This window comes from Ceratotherium simum, chromosome 10, assembly GCF_057802395.1.
Source record: "Ceratotherium simum simum isolate JZ-2026a chromosome 10, ASM5780239v1, whole genome shotgun sequence".
In the NCBI taxonomy this organism is placed as follows: Eukaryota; Metazoa; Chordata; class Mammalia; order Perissodactyla; family Rhinocerotidae; genus Ceratotherium; species Ceratotherium simum.
Genome location: NC_141909.1, coordinates 8434378 through 8448793, shown reverse-complemented (window position 1 = coordinate 8448793; position 14416 = coordinate 8434378). Strand labels below are relative to the sequence as shown.

General features: G+C 37.3%; 1 long non-coding RNA gene across 1 annotated transcript in view; it reads left to right on the top strand.

The window, feature by feature from the left end:
* LOC147916052 (uncharacterized) overlaps positions 1-9260 on the top strand; it is a 91613-nt gene extending 82353 nt beyond the window's left edge. Inside the window, exon 3 of the long non-coding RNA XR_015553325.1 lies at positions 9099-9260. This is a non-coding gene — a long non-coding RNA (uncharacterized LOC147916052). The remainder of the gene's footprint in view (positions 1-9098) is intronic.
* The last annotated feature ends 5156 nt before the right edge of the window (positions 9261-14416 follow it).

Below are 14416 nucleotides of genomic sequence, written 5' to 3'. Positions count from 1 at the left end.
GTGTCCATGTCGAAATTTCTTCTTCTAAGGACACCAGTCATTTTGGATTATTGCCCTCCTTAAGGACCTCATTTTAACTTAATTACCTCTCTAAAGAGCCTATATCAAATAACCTCACACTCTGATGTATTGGAGGTTAGGGCTTCAACATATGAATTTTTAGGGGACACAATTCAGCCCATAACAGCAACTAATAATACCCATGTCATGTGACTGTTATAATGTTAAAACATGATATTGTCTGTGAAAGCACATTGTAAACTGCAAATAATCAACACAGGTTAAATGGTACATTAGACAGAGTCTATAGCACCAACTGCTATAGCAAATAAATCTCAGGGGCTTAAGACAATTACAAACTCATGAAAAACCCAATGTGGATGTTCGCAGTCAGGATGTAGTGAGTGGAGGACACAGACTTGCTCTATCATTTTCTAGGGTCTTGGTGCCCTTCATTGGAATCTGTGCTTCCAGGCAAGAGCTGAAGGAAGAGAGAGTGGGAAATGCCAACGGAAGAAATTTCTGGGATCAGGGCTAAAAGTGGCATCCATCACTTCTACTTACTTTCTACTGGTGAGGATTAGTCAAAAGGTCCTAATAAGATAGGAGGATCCTGGATAGCGTAAATTAACCATCAACTAAGGAAGGGAGAATATAGATATTCTGTATGTTGGTGAGAAGTTAGTGAAAAGATTTTCACAAATTGGTAAAAAGAAGTTAGTCATTTCTGCCACAAAAATTATTAGTGTATTTATTCTAATTGGACTTTGAAACATAAGTAGGAATCCAATAGATGAAAATGGGGAAGGGATTGCATTCCAGTTAAAGAGAATGGTATGATCAATGGATAGAAAAGGTAACGCTTTAATTGGAGGAAAGCCAATGTAGAGGTGAGAAGTCTGGAATCAGTGGTACTGAGTGTATACCCTGACTCTCATATTTTAGCTATGAAGCAATTCTTGTTAAGTTATGTAACATCTCTAAACCTCAGTTCCTTCTACAGTAAATTCTCCATAATAATAGTTTATAGATACTACTGTATAATACTTTACAGATGCTTTTGTGAGAATTAAAATAGAAAATATAGGTTGAGTAATACATACACCATTGCATCATAAGCACCTAATTAAGATTCAATAATACTAAGAGACATTAAACAGCATCAATAAATATAGATCTACTTCCCAAACTAATGTACTATTATTTTTTTCATGTCTTCCTATTTTGTAATTTTGGCCCAAGTTAATATAAGTATAAACCAAAGAAGTTGTAATGAAAACTATGAAGATAAAGATGAGACAAATAGCTTGGAAGATCGTCGAAGCTCCTCAGAAAACTAGCAATGTTTTGGCGATAGTACTTGACTGGGTTTTCTGTTTTCGATAACTGTGGTAGTTTACCTTTCAGAAGTGCAAGAGAAATTTCTAGAGTAGATTATGCAAATGGTTTCCCAAGGAATGTGTGGTCCTTCTGAGAGGAAACTATCTTAGCCCGCACTTTCCTGCCTCAGCTCTCTCAAAATCACTGCAATACTCACTGAGATTGACTGCTTAGTTAGACTCCCAAAGAGTTTCAGTTCAGCTCCAGGCTAACCTGGAAATCCAGTAGAATCACGGACAAAATTCAAACTGAAGATCAGTGTCTTTGCCTAAGGAAATTTTAGAATTTAACTATGATGATTTTTTGGCATTAGAGATAACTTTGTAGACTAGATCTTTAACCAAAAGACTGGGCAGAAAGTCATTGAACTTCAAAAATAGCACGGCAGAACATCATTTGCCTGGGCACTTACCAGAGATGCACTCAGGACTTTGTCACTGTTCTAAATCAACATGTCAACTCTATGAATTGTATTCAGAAATGGAGAGGCAGCCAAAGTGGTGATAGAGCACAGCTGGTATATGCTTCCCAAATCCCATGACTTCAAGTATATTGCCACTGTTGTTGGGTACCAGCTGGGGCTTCTGGGTGTCACTCAACATTAATATCCCAAAGCAGATTATTATAATTAGTTCTCAGTCATTTAAGGTTCAAACTTCAGAAAATCTGGATAAGCAAGTGATGGCATATCTAGAGGTCATGTAATTTAATAAAACACCATTTATTAACATACAGAAATATTTCAAAACATACCTTCCTAAATTTCCCGGACTCTGTATTGCAGTGTGAAATATTGTAATTGAAATTTTTTTTACTTACTAATTGAAAGCATTCAAATTATTAACTAAGTTTGGTGACTTTTGTATATCCTAAATGTAACTGTGAATTTTAACATTGTAACTCTTGTTTTATTCTTCCTGCACCAGCAGGGCTAAGGAACAGTGAAATCGACTAATCCAAGTTGTGGTTACAAAGATTATAATAATAAAAATTGGATTCTTTTCTCCTGAATAGCAAATGTTAACTATTTTACTGTTTATTAGATATCAAAAAAGTATATATAAATTAAGGAATATTTACACTGTAAGAAATATCAAAAGGCAAAAAACATACTTCAAGCACATTGAACCATATCAAATGAAGTTTTTTACATTGTGTTTACCTATCATAATAGTCAAATCACATTTTTTAAGTCTATTTTTGTCTTGTGTTTTGGGAATAGTGGAAAATACATTACAAAGTTGAAGCTTATTAAGCAAAATCTAGTAAAATTGTCAGATGGATACTTTATCCTGAATGCTGAGAGAGTTTCCTTTCCTGGCTCAGGGGAAATTATTTTTAGGCCAAATAAGTGTATTTGCTTTGAATTAATTGATTTAGGAAATACTTATTGAGTGTCTAGTACCCGCCTGACCTTCGTCAAGGCATTCGGAATATAACAGTAAACACAACTCCTTCATGGAGCTTACTTTCTGGTAATCCAGAGTGGAAATACACATATGCAGATGTCAGGTCATGGAAGCAAGAGTCCACCAAAATCTGTGCTTTTCTTTCAAAGGTACCTGGGATGTGCTCCCTTTTCAGCGATTATTTCTCACCAATGATGGTGAGAACTCAAGGGTTATCAGGTGGCTCTCTCTCGTCAAGGGGCCACTTCTCGTCAAGGCTTATGAGGTGGCTCTCTCTCCTCTATGCTCTCTTCAGCTACTGCTGCATGTAACCATGACAAACCTTAAAGTAAGGCGACCTGTGGATGAAGTGAGCCTCTAATTCTGAGTCTCCAGGAAAACAACAGTGAACAGGACATTTTGGACCAATAAGTGAAAATGAAATAAACTTATTGTGCTTGATTGAGCCGTTTCACATCGGGTGGTCTATTTTTACTGCAGTTTGACTTATGTTAACTTTTACAATGGGGAAAGAGGAGGTGCCCACACAGTTGGGGTGTGGAGGAATTTAAGGGGATCAGAGGAGCAGAGGAGCCCTTCTCATAAAATTTTTGATCAGTAATAGAAAATGTCCTGAGGCCTTACCCCCCACTTATCTCTAAATGTCACGTGTTCCCTATCACCCCACCCCCAACCCGAAAGGCTTGTGCAGTTCTTTCCTCATTCTGTATCAGCATCTTTTTACGTCCTCTCAAAGGTACTTTCTTGCTGGCATACACTCATGCTATTATTTCACTCACCTTAAAATTCCATCTTTGCCCTCACCTTTTTCCTCCAGGTACCACTTCGTTACTCTGTTTGTGTTTACAACAAAACTCCTAGAAAAAGCTGTCCGTATTCATTGCCTGTCTTCTCATCCTTCTATGAATATTCTCTAATCAAGTTTTCGCCCCAATGCACTGAAACTGCTTATGTCAAGTTCACCAAAGACCACATAGTCCTATGATCATATCTTGATCCTCACTCTGTAGGATCTGTCAAAGGCATTTGACACAACTATCTTTCTTGAGACTTTTCCTTCATGTGGCTTTCAGGATACCACACTCACCTGGTATTACTTCTACATTTCTTCCTATTTCTTCTCTTCTATTTTGGTTGTTCCTGCTTATCTCCTGTCCTTCTAAAGTTGCATTACCCCAGTGCTCAGTCCTTGAGAATCTCCTCTTTTCTGTCTATCCTCACTCCCTAACTTATTTCATTCAGTCTCATGGATGGTAATGTGAACTGCAAATGAGATGAACTTCCATGAAATGAGTACTCTAAGAAAAGGAAACGCCATCTCTATGTTGATGATTGCCTGATTGATATTTCCAGCCCAGATCTTTGCCCTTGGCTCCATACTGGTGTATCCATTTCCTACCATGTCCAAAACTGAGTCCCTGAGCTTCATAGGTCTGCTCCTCCCGTTGTTATCCCTTTCTTAGTTACACGCACCCACATTCTTGAAAGTATTATGGCCCCCAAACTTGATATCAGCCATGACTTCTCCATTTTATCATCCCCAGTCTCTTATTCCAATTTGTCAGTAAATCCTGGCAGCATCAAATCTATAGAATTCAAGCACTTTTCACCCTCCCATCTCACTGTCATTTCTCACCAAAATGCTATAATACCTCGATAGCCTCCTATCTGATCTCCTAGCTTCTGCCATTGCCCCTTGCAGTCTCTTCTCAAAAAAGCAACCAGAGAGATTCAACTAAAATGCCCTTCCTCTGCTCAAATGTTCTTAATGCCTTCCAAACTCAGAGTAAAATGCAAAATCTTGTAACTATAAAGCCTGCATGATTGAATGCCTCTTTACCTCTCCAATGTCCTCTTCTCTACTATCCACCTTGGCCACCATGCACGCTTGTCTCCTTGATGAGCCTCCAATGTGAGAATCCCCAGGATTTGCTTCTCACAGAGACCACACATGTCAACACGGCGAGTGCCCTTGCATTCTGCAGATTTTATTCAGAAGTCATCTACCCAAAGAGGCCATTCTTGGCCATTTGTCTAAAACCGTAACTTGCAACTCTGACAGTCCATATGCCTCCCTTCCCTGATTTACTTATTTTTTAGTATTATCACTGTCTAATGTATAAAATCTTTGTGTACACACACACACAGACACACACACTTGCTTATTGTCTCTTCTTTATAAACTGTGTGAGGGCAGGACTTTCGTCTGTTTATTTACTACTATATCCCCAGTGCCAAGGACAGAAAGTAGAACATGCACAAAAATATTCATTGAGTGATTGATTGAATAGACAATGCTATACATTTTACATATAGACAACTTGAATGCTAGATTTATACAATCAAAAAAACCCGCCCTCAGCTATGTTTCTTTCTACCTGTGAAGTTGCTACACACTAAAATATTTTCTTTTTTAAATGTAAAAATGTATAATTTCAGTCCATTGTGTTGAATTTAGTTCATCGAAATATCCTGAACATATAGTAAACATCTTAAATTAACTCTTCCATTTTCAGTGAACCATTTCCAACCTAAAGGCAATATTGATAGTCAGTGCTAAAATACAAAACTGCAACCTTTAAAAAGAAAATTTAAAAAGACGAATGATTGAAAGAGAGTATTCTTTTCCACAAGCTTTTCTTCAAAACAGAGTTTAATCAAAATTGATCACTCTATGTTCTCACATAATTTTATGCCAATTCCTATCCAACCCCGTATAATATAGGATTTCAAATCATTCTATGATGGGACAATTTGCTTTTCTATTAATCAACTATGATTTCTAATTATGGTGTTCTTGCCTTTCTCTATTTCAGTGGTTCTTTATGGAAGAATCACAAAGTAACTTTCTGAAATACTCGAGTTCCCTTTTTTTTTTCCTTGAAGTTGACATTAAACATTCTGCTACACATGGTATTTTCTTTATGTATATTTGGAAATGAAGGCAGCCCAGTGTTTTTGCTCTATACATTGCTTTATTTATAGGTCTTAAAATGATAACCCACAACTAAAATGCTCCGAAAAAAATTAGTTGGTACAAAACTTAAAAGTTAAAATACTACATATATGGAGATGTCTTCAAAACATCTTCATAGGTTATTTCACAGTAGTAAATTTGTGAAATAGGCATAAATGCCTAACAGTCAACAGATTTTTATTCTATTTCTAATTATTTTTGATGTAGAAGTCCATGTAGAGATGAGAAAACCAACCTAAATAGATTTTACTCTAAAATCAAAATGAATTGTGTCTCAAATTTTTTGTGTGTCTGGGACAGTTTATTTATTGATTTTTATTGATGTATAGTTATATTATATTATACTATTTTCAGATGTACAGCATAGTGATTTGACAGTTATATGCATTACAGAATAATTGTCATGATAAGTCTAGTAACCATCTGTCACCATACCAAGTTATTACAGTATTATTGATTATATTCCCTGCACTGTATATTCCAACCCTATACATTTATTTTACAACTGGAAGTTATAAATCCTCGTCACCTATTAATCACCCATTATAACCCCCTTCACCTATTTCTCTTGTCCCTTACCTTCCTCCCCTCCACTGACCACCAGTTTGTTCTTTGTATCTACAAATTTGTTTCTGTTTTGTTTGTTCATTTATTTTGTTTGTTTGTTTTGTTTTTTGGATTCCACATATAAGTGAAGTCATAGGGTATTTGTTTTTCTCTGTATGACTTATTTCACTTAACACAATACCCTATAGGTCCATCCACGCTGTCACAAATGGGAAGATTTCATTCTTTTATATGACTGAGTAATATTCCATTGTATATACATACCATATCTTCTTTATCCATTCATCTATTGATGGAAACTTAAGATGCTTCCATTATCTGGGCTATTGTGAATTATGCTGCAAAAAACATAGGGATGCATATATCTTTTCAAATTAATGATTTTTGTTTCTTTGGATAAATACCTAGAAGCAGAATTGCTGGATCATATGGTAATTCTATTTTTAATTTTTTGAGGAACCTCCATACTGTTTTCCAGAATGGCTGCACCAATTTACATACTCACCAACAGTACCCAAGTGTTCCCTTTTCTCCACATCCTTGTCAGCACTTGTTATTTCTTGTCTTTTTGATGATAGCCATTCTGACAGGTGTGAGGTGATATCTCATTGTGGTTTTGATTTGCATTTCCCTGATGATTAGTGATGCTGAGCAACTTTTCATGTGTCTACTGGCCATCTGTTTGTCTTCTTTGGAAAAATGTCTGTTCAGGTCCTGTGCCCGTTTTTTTAATCAGATCGGGTATTTTTTGCTATAGAGTTGTATGAGTTCTTTATATATTTTGGATATTAACCCCTTATCAGATATATTATGTACAAATATCTTCTCTCAATCAGTAGGCTGCCTTTACATTTTGTTGATGGTTTCCATTGCTGTGCAAGAGGTTTTTAGTTTGATATAGTCCCATTTATTTATTTTTTTATATTTTTTATTTACTTTTTCCCCCAAAACCCCAGTAGATAGTTGTATGTCATAGCTGCACTTCCTTCTAGTTGCTGTATGTGGGACGCAGCCTCAGCATGGCTGGAGAAGCAGTGTGTCGGTGCGCGCCTAGGATCCAAACCCAGGCCGCCAGCAGTGGAGCCCGCGCACTTAACCGTTAAGCCATGGGGCTGGCCCAACCATTTGTTTGTTTTTATGTTGTTGCCTTTGTCTAAGGAGAGAGATCCAAAAAAATACTACTAAGACTGATATCAAAGAGTTTACTGCCTATGTTTTCTTCTAGGTGTTTTATGGTTTCGGGTCTTACATTTACGTCTTTTATCCATTTTGAGTTTATTTTTATATATGGTGTAAGACAGTGGTCCAGTTTCATTCATTTGCCTGTAGCTGTCCAGTGTTCCCAACACCATTTACTGAAGAGATTGTCTTTTTCCCACTGTACATTCTTGCCTCCTTGTATGTTAATTGATTATATAAGTGAGATTTATTTCTGGGCTCTCTATTTTGTTCTATTGATTTATGTGTCTGTTTTTGTGCCAGTAACAGTGTTTTGATTACTATAGCTTTGCAACATAGTTTGAAATCAGGGCGTGTGATACTTCCAGCTTTGTTCTTCTTTCTCAAGATTGCTTTGGCTATTAGGGGTCTTTTGTGGTTCCATACAAATTTTAGGATGAATTGCTTGGCTTCTGTGAAAAACTGCCGTTGGTATTTTGATAAGGATTGCATTGAATCTGTAGATTACTTTGGGTAGTATGGACATTTTAAATTTTAGTAGTATGGACATTTAATTCTTCAAACCATGAAAATCGTACATCTTTCCATTTATTTGTGTTGTTTTCAATTTCTTTCATCACTGTCTTATAGTTTTCAGAGTACAGGTCTTTCATCTCCTTGGTTAAATTTATTCCTAGGTATTTTATTCTTTTCGATGCAGTTTATTTGATGCAATTTTATTCTTTTTGGTGTAAGTGCATCAAAAAGAATAAAATACCCAGGAATAAATTTAACCAAGATGGTGCCTGGACAGTTTAATCCTTTTTGGACATCCTACACTTCTCTGCTTTTATTAAAAAAGAAACATGGCAAAAAGGTGAGAGCATTTCCCTCAATCAGACTATGGTAGTAAAATGGAGAGAGCAAGAAGCCTGCATCCATGAAGGGCTATGTTTTATTGTGCTGGGGGCCCTGTGGCCATTTTGTGAAGGCTGAGGGAGGGTGTCTCAGAGGACAGGTGGCTACCAGTTAGGCTTCCATAGTGACCCAAGCATTTAGTCTGAAAAGGAGGCCAGGTGGTCCCCAAGGAATTATAGAAGGAAGCCATGTAAAAGTTGAAATGAGAAAAACCTGGAGAGTAAATACAAAAGCATGTGTTTGCAAGGCGAGCTCTCCCAGAAATGCCTCCTCAGCAAAAATGTGGCAACTAGGGCAGGCAGTGAGCAGTCTGCCTAGTTTAAATGATTCTTGCAAAAATCTTCCTCGTCTCTTCCCTAACCTTCGGTTCTCCTGTGTATTCAAAAGTGCGAAAAAATTAAGTATAAATTTGGGAAACAAATTCAAATTCAGCAAATTTTATACTACGTATTTATAGAGACTTTGGCTGCAAATTCCTCAACTGGTACATATATAATCCTCATATTGATATTGACAGGTAATTGGAGTTTTTATTTTCAGTTTTGTAATTCATCTTCAGTGTAATTTAGACAATACAATATAACTGCAATAGTATAACTGCATTAATGAATAGTTTTCAAATAATAATTTGTTTTCATATTCAACTTTTGCAAGAATCACTGGTTAAATGTTCTTTTTGATTTCTTTAGATTTATGGATATGATACTATGTATCAGTTGACGGAAAACAGCTCATCAAGCTTGACCTATGCTTAAGGCCTTGTGCTAATTAATCAAGAATAGACTGCAGCTCCTCCTGCTAATGACCTCATCAACCGTGGGTATATTTTCAAGATGGAAAAAATAAAAGATACAACCTAATTATAATTGTTTTCAGTCTGGTTTTCTCCTTTATCTAGCATGGTGAGACCCTGGAGGTAGACTGCCTGAGTTCATAACCTAGTGATAATAGTTCAAATTTATTGAATAATTGCTAATGCCAGGCACTATATGAAACACTTTAGAAATTAATCATGTAGTTAAATTATCAAACACTGCTAAGAGGTAGGTACTACTACTATCCTTATTTTATAAACAAACAAATTGAATCTTAGAAAAGCTAACTGACTTGTTCAAAGCAACACATCTGGTAAACGGCAGAGCCAGGATTCAAACCCAGGCATTCTGGCTCTGGATTCTAGGCTCTGAATCATAAAATTGGCACATAGTAAGCCACTGATAAATGTTAGTATCTTTCTACTTCTATAGATTTTAAAATGCTTTTTAAGGCAAGGTGTTTTCTTTTTTCTTCAAAGTTTCTTTATAACGAAATAAAATGTTACACATACATTTGGAGTTCTATTAATTGTCTACCTGGACCTATTTCTCTCCTTCAATATAAAGGTCACATTATGTTAAATACAGTGCATTTCTTTCTAGACTGATTTATTATCATGTGACTATAGATGTATGAAGCCATTCATGGTGCATCAAGAAATGTGCATAGTGTTCAACTTGTTTTCTTAAGAGTTAATCAAGTTGTTCTATATTTAATTGTATAAAAATATCAAAATTTATCCATTCCACTATTAACACAAATTAGATTGTTTCTGTATTTTACTATAGCAACTGATTCTGTAATGAGCCTTCTTGTCACTTTAAGAACACATGCAAGATGAATAAGTTCTAGAGATCTGCTGTACAACATAGTGCCTATATTTAACAATATTGTATTGTGCACTTAAAAATTTGTTAAGAGGGTAGATCTCATGTTAAGTCTTTTTGCCACACAAGAGAGGGGGGCAGAAGGAAACTTTTGAAGGGGATGAATATGTTTATTACCTTGACTACAGTGGTGGTTTCACAGGTGCATGTATGTGTTCAAACTCTTCAAATTACACATGCATTAATATATACATTAAATATGTGTAGCTTTTTTGCATATCAATTATACTTAAATAAAGCTATTTAAAAGAGAACACGTACAAGTTTTAGGCATAAGGTCTATGTAGTCACTCAGAATATCCTTCTTGCAAGGACATGTCTCTAGAGTGGACAGATGAAATAAGTCTGATGTGTCCTAGGAAGTATGTATTTTCCAGTTTACCAGCTATCAACTGCGAGTTCTCCCAAGTGTTAAGAGTAAAGGGTCGCCTTGGATTTCCTTTTCTTCACACCATCACTTTATATGCCATTTTGCTTGTTTACTTGTTTTAAAAAAAATTTATGTGGCTATAAAGGTTGTGACAAGGTATATAATTAATGATTTCATTTACATCTTTCTGATTACTGTGAAAGTTAAGAATCTTTCCTATTAGTTAGTCAAGATTCCTTTTCCATGAACTTATTCATTTATTTATTTAAGATTTGAAAAGGGTCAAGAGGGAATGATGGGGCCGGCCCGGTGGCTTAGCGGTTAAGTGTGCGCGCTCTGCTACTGGCGGCCCGGGTTCGGCTCCTGGGTGCGCACCGATGCACTGCTTCTCCGGCCATGCTGAGGCCATGTCCCACATACAGCAACTAGAAGGATGTACTTCTATGATGTATCTACTGGGGGGCTTTGGGGAAAAAAAAGGAGGAGGATTGGCAATAGATGTTAGCTCAGAGCTGGTCTTCCTCAGCAAAAGAAGAGGAGGATTAGCACGCATGTTAGCTCAGGGCTGATCTCCCTCACAAAAAAAAAAAGAGGAAATGATGAAAGAATAGTTCAATATATGGGAAGTGAGATCAGAGAAGGTTGAAATCAGAGAAATTAATTCAGGCATCATCAGCATATAAATGGTATTTACTGCAATACTGATGATATCACACAAAGAATGAGCAGCGAGAGAATCGGTGAGGCCCAGTGATTGACCCTCCATACTTAAATATTTAGAAACCTCAGAAAAGGAGAAATAGCCAACCAGAGAGACTGAGAAACAAACCAAATAGTAGAAAAATGAGGAAAGTATGGTCTTCGGGAAGGCAAGAAAGTGATTCGAGGGTGAGGGAGCAATCTTTTAGGTAAGACTGCTGAGAGAATAAGAAAGATGAGGAGAAACAATTGACCATTGAAGTTGGCATTTTGAAGATCAATGACAGGAGCAGTTTCATGGAGTGGTGGAACTAAATAAGAGTACAGACAATTTTCTTTTTAATCAGGCACAATTTATGTACACATTTTGATTGACTTTACCTTACCTATTTCTTAGGCTCTTGGCAGCTTGGTCTTAGATAACCCATAGCTGTCACCACCGCTGTGGTCACAGTCACCTGCCTCATTTACCAGGGGTCAAGGCCATTAGGTCTTCTATCAGGGTAAGGGCCATTTCATACCCGATGCAGAGGGAGCCAAGGTGATGTTGCCACCTAGAACCTACCTGAAGAGACACACAGACACCATGATGCTTGCCATTTCTCTGGGATTCTAATGAAGTCCCACACTTCATGGTGTGATATCTAATTCCCCAGTGGCTTCTCAAAGATCCAGTGAAACATCACAAAGTATGGCATTAATGCTCTGGAGAACAATCTTGGCCAAAGAGAAAGAGGAGATGTGAGGGAACCTGTAGATAAATCCCTCTCCCATCCTCTCTCTGATGCGTGATTCTCAGACATGGTGTTTCTTTTTGGACTGCTGAAGATATTCTATGCAACCGAACAATCAGCTTAGTTGAGATATGTAAGGTCAAGGTATATTGTTTTGTTTTTTATTTGTGTGTTGTGATGTGAAGGATATTATAGCATATTTGTGGGCTTGTGTAATGATCCAGTAGAGACATGGGAAAATTCATTTGCAGAAGCAACTTTCTTGAGTAAGTGAGAGCATGAGGAGCACTGCAAAACTAGAGAGCTTAGCCTAAGATAGGAGCAGAGAGATTCACTCATAGAAACCAGAGAGTCAGAATACGTGAGCATACAACTGGAAGGTAGTAGTGTTGGGGAAGGGGTGCGGAAGTTCTTTTCTGATTTGTCCATAATCACATTTGAGAGTTTTAATCTTCCAAATGGAATTCTTTTACATCAGATTCCTGTTACTCATGTTTGGCCTGAAAGTAGTTCCTTTTCCAAGAGAAAGTTCATGGACAGAGGTTCTAAACATTCTCCAGGTATAAGACACAAAAGTTGGAAAACGCTTAGATAAGAATCTACCTTATTCTCAATACTTTTGTGGATTATGCAGATATTTCCCTTATCAACAGAAACTTGTCAGTATTTCATTGATAAAAATGAGGAATTGCACACTGATGTTATTGTAAAAGAATAAAATGTTGTGATATATATATTGATAATAGCTTAAGATTGAAAACAGGGATTTTTTTTTTTTCATTTTAAGTGTCTTTTTTTTCCGTCTCCCCTCAGGAAACATAACTATGTTTCCTAAGCTAATAGGACACCTTTGGACTTTCCTGATTATTCAGGGTTAATAATCAGATATTTTTTTCCTGAGGCAGAACCATTAATATTATAATGCAGAGTGAGTAGTTATTTTCAGACTATGAATTGTTTATTAAAGTATGAAAATAATTATTTTTAGAATAACTTTTTGGCATATAAATTTCTTCAAATGAACATATCAGTGCCACTGAGTAGTCTGAGGGAAGGATGCAGAAGTCCAGAGGTACCAATAATTATGTTCAGCTGCTTCTGTGTATATGGGAGTCTTCCTTTCTCTACACCAACAGCACTGACATAACCTTCCGTAACGAATGGCTACAGATACAAAGACACTATATTCTTGCAACATCAGCCCTCTGCTGACATACCTTATCACTGCAATTTGTCTCACCTTTCCTTGTGTGTATTATCTTTCTGAAGTTTTATCTAGTGAACTGCCTAAGCTGCTGTTCTCAAACACATTTTTCAAATCTAATGAGAAAGGTGATTTTGGAAAAGAAAGTTAATGGCCTCTGGTGCTATCAGCTTCTCTCCCTCAAACCTGCACAGCTGTAGCATCAATTGTCTTGAGATAGATGGAGCTGATCTTATGTTTGCTTGGGAATCTTTGAGAGCTAGTTCAAAGCAAGACACGGCCCTGGAGAGCAAGAGAAAAATATAATTATTATTTGGAACTCTGGAAAGGATGAAAAACTAAACTCACAATTGAAAGTATACAATAACTTACTCTTACATACTCAATGTGGAGAGTAGTGATCTTTAAGGCCTTTTGATGGAAGGAAGAAAATGTGGGAGAGAATTGAGTAGGAGGAAATTGCAAATCCCCTTGCTTTAAATGCAGAGCATGCCTGGACGGACAAACGGACAAGCACATATGTTATAGCTGACTCGTCTCTGCCTCCTTCCTCGCTTACTAGGAAGCAGGGATGGAGGGTTTAAGAGCAGAGAGCACAGTCTAGGTGAGGGATGTTACCCCCCTCTTACAGTGCCTCTTTGGTGAGAGGTCTCTGAGATGAAGCGCTATTTTTAAGCAGACACAGAAAGTCATACCCAAATCTCTTCTCTAAGTAATAAAACAATTTTCACAAAACAGCCATTTGGGCACTGAAGCACCTTCATTTATTTTCAGAAGCAATCCTTTGATCAAGTACTTTTCAACTCCGATGTGTCTGTGATTCATGTCCATTTTCTCAGGCAGGGATGGGGTGGAAATGTGGTCACTCCTTCAGAATGTTCTTGTAATTTTATTTGTTTATTTATCCCCCAAAGCCCCAGTAGATAGTTGTATATCATAGCTGCACATCTTTCTAGTTGCTGTACGTGGGACGCAGCCTCAGCATGGCTGGAGAAGCGGTGCGTCGGTGTGCGCCCGGGATCCGAACCCTGGGCTGCCGGCAGCGGAGCGCACGCACTTAACCGCTAAGCCACGGGGCTGGCCCCAGAATGTTTTTGAAATTCATTTTTTCCTTGCTGATCTGTCCAAAACATTTCAGCCGCATTTAGTTCCTAGACATGATAATATACCCTGCCACTTCTCTCCATTCTTTGCATCCCTGACTTTCTACTTCTTGATGCTACTGAAGCCAACTTGGTTGTGTGGTCAGCACCAAGAAGCCCCCAAGAGAGCGTGGGGATTGCTTCAGGAAGGCCCA